At 41.7% G+C, this 5,639-nt stretch overlaps 1 long non-coding RNA gene across 1 annotated transcript; it reads right to left on the bottom strand.

Annotated features, from left to right (window-relative positions):
- Positions 1 to 2,145: 2,145 nt before the first annotated feature.
- LOC133095527 (uncharacterized) lies at positions 2,146 to 3,686 on the bottom strand. The gene is made up of 4 exons (XR_009701622.1): positions 3,586 to 3,686; positions 2,847 to 2,931; positions 2,313 to 2,371; positions 2,146 to 2,196 (listed from the first exon to the last, which is right to left on the bottom strand). It is a non-coding gene; the product is annotated as an uncharacterized LOC133095527 (long non-coding RNA).
- Between the last annotated feature and the right edge of the window lie 1,953 nt (positions 3,687 to 5,639).

Raw genomic sequence — 5,639 nt, 5'->3', positions numbered from 1 at the left:
TGTATCAAATTTATCCAGTGAGATAAGTATTTATAAGCTTTGTCAAATTTTGGTAATCTATTTCCTATATTAGAAAAAATAGATCAATTTTTCATTTACTAGCAGTCTTTTAGGAGTGGAAATACTGTCTACAAGCATTTTTGTTATTAAGTGTCTGCACCTAACTTTTACCTAACCCAGTGGCTGCAAGGATAACCTACCGCATTTGTTCACGGAGCACACACACTGCAGTGCACTTAACGTTTCGTGACTGAACACAGGTAGTCTTCAGTAACCTGACCAGGCATTAATAGTAATTGATGGATGGAAGGTTACTGACCATTAGCAAATCAATTGTATAATTAATTCTAAATTAATCCCTGGTGCTGTCTGAAACCTGTTTTTGAAGAAGATTAATAGCTGATGCTTGACATCTGTCCCCCTGATTACGGGGGAAAAAAGGGAGAGGGGCTGTGATAATCCTTCATCCTCCTAATTCTACACAAATTTGTAGTTGTTAGTAACAAACGTCACATCTCCACAACGGCTATGGGGGAAGTGAAGTTACATGCCTGTCTGGAAAACATGAAAGGCTCTAATAATCACTGGTTTTGGTTTCAAAGCCATTTTGCATTATTCTTCTGTTTCTGAAGACCTACAAAGGGTATCAAGAATATGGGTCAGTTTGGTCCAGGCCATTATAATAACCTTGAAGTGTACAGTCAAGGGCGGGGGGGGGGGGGGGGGAATTTACCTCTTGTCATTCGGAAATCTCCTGTAGTGGCATAATTTTCCCTGTGCAGACTGGATGTAAGAAATAAAAGGTACAACTTGCCAGTGAATAATCAACCTCCTGTCCGGCAACTACATATCATAAATCCTGACACTGCCTTGGGGAAGGGACCACGTAGTCAAGACTACCAGTAGGTGGCGTCCTGACAACGGTACTAACCCTCTCTTTTAGAAGTTATCAGAGACCTGCTTTTCCAGAGTGTATCTGCAATTAGTGGATTATCAACACTGGTAAAACTCTACACTTGGTTTTGGAGGACTCTACTTTTCTTGAAGTGCTCTGGCTTAGAGGCTTTTCTCTCATCTACACCTCAGGAACTTGGGGCCAAGATGAAGTCCACTGTTTCCTACTCCCTGGCTCTGTCTCCTGGCCATTATGTTTCCACCCTCATTCAAAATACCTTTTCTTTGAAGCTGCTCACCACCCAGCAATACCACCAGCCCACGGTGCTCACTGCCCTCAGAACTGTAAGTTACTGTGTCTCGTCCACTCCAGACCTGAGCAGCTGGCTCCGTCTTCCTCTCAACCCTGCCGACTCTGAAATGGACAACGTGTACAGCGACAGCCTAGTTCCCTGGCCTTAACTCCAGTGCTCTTTTCCTCCACGCCACTTCCACCCACTGCCACGGGCTCACCCAGGACCCAGGGATCACAAACACCTCTGAACAGCTCTGCTTTTGAAACTGAAACCTGGAGTGCCCCTCGGACTCTATTATCCTATTCCTATCCTGATCTATTCCTAAAAGTGCTGTGCCACCATCATAACTCTGGATCGGCCTTGTACATAGTCCTTCTTCATTACTGGCCATATCAAATTGAACATGGACTTTGCTCTGTAACTCTGAACAAATCACTTAACTGGTCTGATCACAGACAAGTTACCTGGAAGGACGGTCGTAAGACGTAACAAGAGGGAAACTGCAAATACAACATCACTAGGGGGCCAGCATGGACTTACATGGCAGCTTCCAGTTCTTCCTTGAAAACGCAGGCAAGGCCATCACTTAGCCACACTCATACTTTTTAATTCTTTGGCAATCTCCCTGCCCAGGTTCTTCTAACTTTTCATCTCAATACCGATTCCAGGTATCCTGGAGAAAGAAGCAGAAGGAAAAAAATACCTAAGTGGGTTGATGGGTTGATAATTAAGACAGAGTCAACTGTCTGAACTTCTAACTCAACCAACTCAACTTCATCCTTCTCTGCCTTCCCTGATCTAATTTTCTACTCTTTAGTACCACTTCTCCGTCTGTCTTTACCACAATACACTCTTCTCCAGGGTTTCGTCTTGGGCTGCCTTCTCTCTCTGGGCCATGGAGCATGGGCTTCAAGTTTGTGAAATCCTGGAAATGGAACATAAAATGTGGGGTGCCTGTGCCTCTGTCAGAGAGAGCCTATGATTTCTTTCATGTGATTCTGAGAATCTATGGAAGGAAGGAAAAAAAAAAAAAAAGATTTAAGAACCACTGATCTGACAAGACCTGAGTTCAAAGCCTGGCAATACCCCTACTCATTGTGGGACCTTAGGCAAGACACCTACCTTTTTAGAAGTTCCTCATCAGTATGATTAGGATCAAACTACCAACTCTGTTCGGGGCTCTGTGAGAGAGAAGGTAGATAAAGTGCTTGGTACCATATCTGGCACATTAGGCCTTCAACTTGATGAGTATTATTTTAACTAATAATAAGCCAGATAGCTACCTATTTTCCTAGGTGAACTCATCCACTCCCAGTGAAAGACAACCCTCCAATTCTATTTAGGCTCAAACCTCTCTCATAAGCTCCAGACTACACAAATAGCCACTGGGTACTACACTTGAATTTCCCATGGGCAACTCAAATTCATTATAGTATGTTTTCCCTTCTCTATCGCCATACCATGTATTTCATGTTAAGGCTCCTCAACCAGTTTGGCCAAGCTAGAAATCTCTAAAGTTATCTTAGACTCACTCTTCCCTTGAACGTTCAATGAGACCTCAAGTTCTATTGGTTCTACCTTTAAGAGATCTCTGGAATCCGTCCCCACTTTATCCACATGGTCACTGCCTTAGTTTGGAAACTTAATAGCTCTTACCTGGATCACTGCAACAGCTTTATGAAAGATTTTTGTCCCAAGGTTCTCACCTGTCCATTCTGTCTTCCACATTTATTGGAGGGCCCTACGTGATGGGGATTTTAAGAAATTATTAAATTATAAGTGTTCGATTCTCCCCTTCCCCCGAAAACTCTATTTGGCTGATGGTCTCACCCTCCCCTGGAAGAGATCCTCTGCCAGTGCCACCTTTGTTCCATGAGCTCCGATTATGGAAAGTGAAGATAACAGGTGCAAGAATCACAGCCTTACCAGGCGAAAGACTCGTTTCAGTCCCACTAGCACCAGGAGCAAGAGTTTCTTATGAGAAAGGGAGGACTGAGAGAACAGAAAGTGGAGTACGAAGGGGGAGGACCTTCGGCTTGATGTAGGGGAGAGCTCTGTGATGACGACTTGGGGGTTGGGGGTAGGGGCTAAAGACAGAGTTTGAGGCCAGGGTGAAAATGCGAGAAAAAGGGACAGAGATTTAGGTGCTTCTTTGATTTGCCAGAGTCACCAGTAAAGATTTGAACGACTATTATTTCTGAACGTGCTGGGACGGGACCATGAAAACCTCTGGGCTCTGATAGTTACATCTGGTTAAACTGCATGTTCCTGAGGATGAAGGCCCCGTGACATTTAAGGTCCTTGACCATCTGGTGCCAACTTCTCCCACCCTGTCCGCCCCTCCCTTCCAGCAAGCTTCACCCAGAACTGCCCTCCAGTCTGCATTTCTTCACACCTGTGTCAGCCCAGCGTGCTGCTCCCTCTGCCTAGAATGGCCTCACCCTGCCTTTCTGCTGGTCACTTCCCACAGGCTAGCATCCAAAACTGCCAGCCCCCATTCCGTGAACTGGGATAGCCTCCTGCTGTCCGGGTCCAGGTTATCTGCAAGAGAGCGGAAGTAAAAAGCGTAAAGAGATTGAGTGATTGAACCTTTTCCTTGAGTGAAGGTTAAGGAGGACATCCAGAATGAAAGGAGTTATCCACAGGGAACTTATTAAGAATGAGTTTGAGCAGTCGGCTGATCTAAGGACTGAACGGAAGTCCAAGGGGCAGGGCAGTGGGGACTGAAGCCAGCCTCACTCCTTCCTGTAATGTATATGCACCTTTGCTCCAGTACACAAATCCGTTGCTTCCTTCATTGTTTTAAGCAACAAAAATAATTTGTAATTTATAAGAGTGATTTGCAAATGGTAAAACCGGCCAAATTTCTAGAGATGAAAGATTATGCTGTGCCTAATATCAAAATGTACTGCCAGTGAGGGAGGTCTGTAAAAGCAAGGAAGAAACCAGACCAGCTCTGGATTAAAAACTTACCTCTCTCCTCAGCATTCTGTAATAACTTAAATGGGAAAAGAATTTGAAAAACAACGGAAACTTGTGTAACTGAATCACTTTGCTGTATACCTGAAACTAACACATTGTTAATTATACTCTAATATAAAATAAAAAAATTTTAAAACACACAAAAAACTTACCTCTAATGAAAACTGACCATATGCCATCAAACAGTACAAACAATGTATTTCTCAATCTATCAACTTCCCTTTGTTGACAAACCTACAGGGCAAGAATACAGTAGTGTTCACTGTTTACCCGGTTATTAATTTACCCAAGGCAAACCTTTGTGCCCAAGAACAGAAACATCCTAAGCCCTTAGAAGTTTTTAGGTGGTATGGAAGGGAAGCTGAGCTTCATAAGGGTGTCTGATGCTACAAATGAAGAAAAGTCAGACTAGATCGAAAACGGTTTAGTATCACAACGAGGCAGAAACATGTAAAATATTCCATGCAGCCAACCTTGTTTATTGAGAAATCCTGGTTTTATTGCCCGTTAACATGTTTGCTCCACAAACTAATTTCTCATAAAGCAAAGCACAACTTTTTCTTATAAATAGTATAAATTATTTTATTTACAGAACTTGTTACAAAACAAATAGACTATATATTTCTTCTCTTTTAAATATCCAAAGTAATTTTCTATCCCTTGACATTTGTTCATGTTCTATACAGCAGCCAACACAAAGTCCAGCTGAGATGCTCTTGATTATGTGTACAAATGATCAACCTATTCACACATTTTAACACAGGAGATTGCTTTTACAACCAAGCTCAAAAACAGAAAACAAACAAACAAACAAAAAAAACACAGCAAAATGCTTTCAAGGCCCTACATTCACACTGACAGTATGTAGTGCTCATTTAAATGATCTGAAAATGTAAAAGGTTTTGCACAAAATGTAAAAATGATTATTTTCTGCTAAACAATGAAACTTTTAACAATCATTTTCCAAAGCCCAACTTTTTCCCCCGCAGGACAGAATGGGAGATATTAAGAAATTCCTTGGCAACAGAACTCTCGCAGGAAGACAGCTGCCTTTATAAGTTACATTTTTCAAATTATACATTTTTTTCAATGTTCTCAGAGGTACTTTGTATTATATTTTTGGAATACAAAATATTTTAAATATTCTATCTTAAACTCTGCATTTCACCAGTGAATAACAAAACAGACACATTGTGTAAGTTGCTGGCTGACAAGAAGATTTGTAACCCTTGGTGCCACCGGGCAATCCATCACCAGTTGAATTCCTGTGAACCAAAAGGTCTTAATTTTAAAATACCTTATAAAATTACCAGCATTTGGTGGTTTTCAACTCCTCCCCTAAAATTTTGGTAACAATATTTAGGTGGAAAAAGCAAACTCCAAAAGTTCAACTGAACATTCAAGTCTTTTTAAAGTATCTGTCTAAGCTTAAAACTAGGTTCAGGCACTTTCAGTTTTTTTTTTTTT

Source organism: Eubalaena glacialis, chromosome 7 (genome assembly GCF_028564815.1).
Source record: "Eubalaena glacialis isolate mEubGla1 chromosome 7, mEubGla1.1.hap2.+ XY, whole genome shotgun sequence".
NCBI lineage: Eukaryota > Metazoa > Chordata > Mammalia > Artiodactyla > Balaenidae > Eubalaena > Eubalaena glacialis.
The sequence above is the reverse complement of the archived record's forward strand: the minus strand, read 5'-3'. Positions and strand labels throughout refer to the sequence as shown.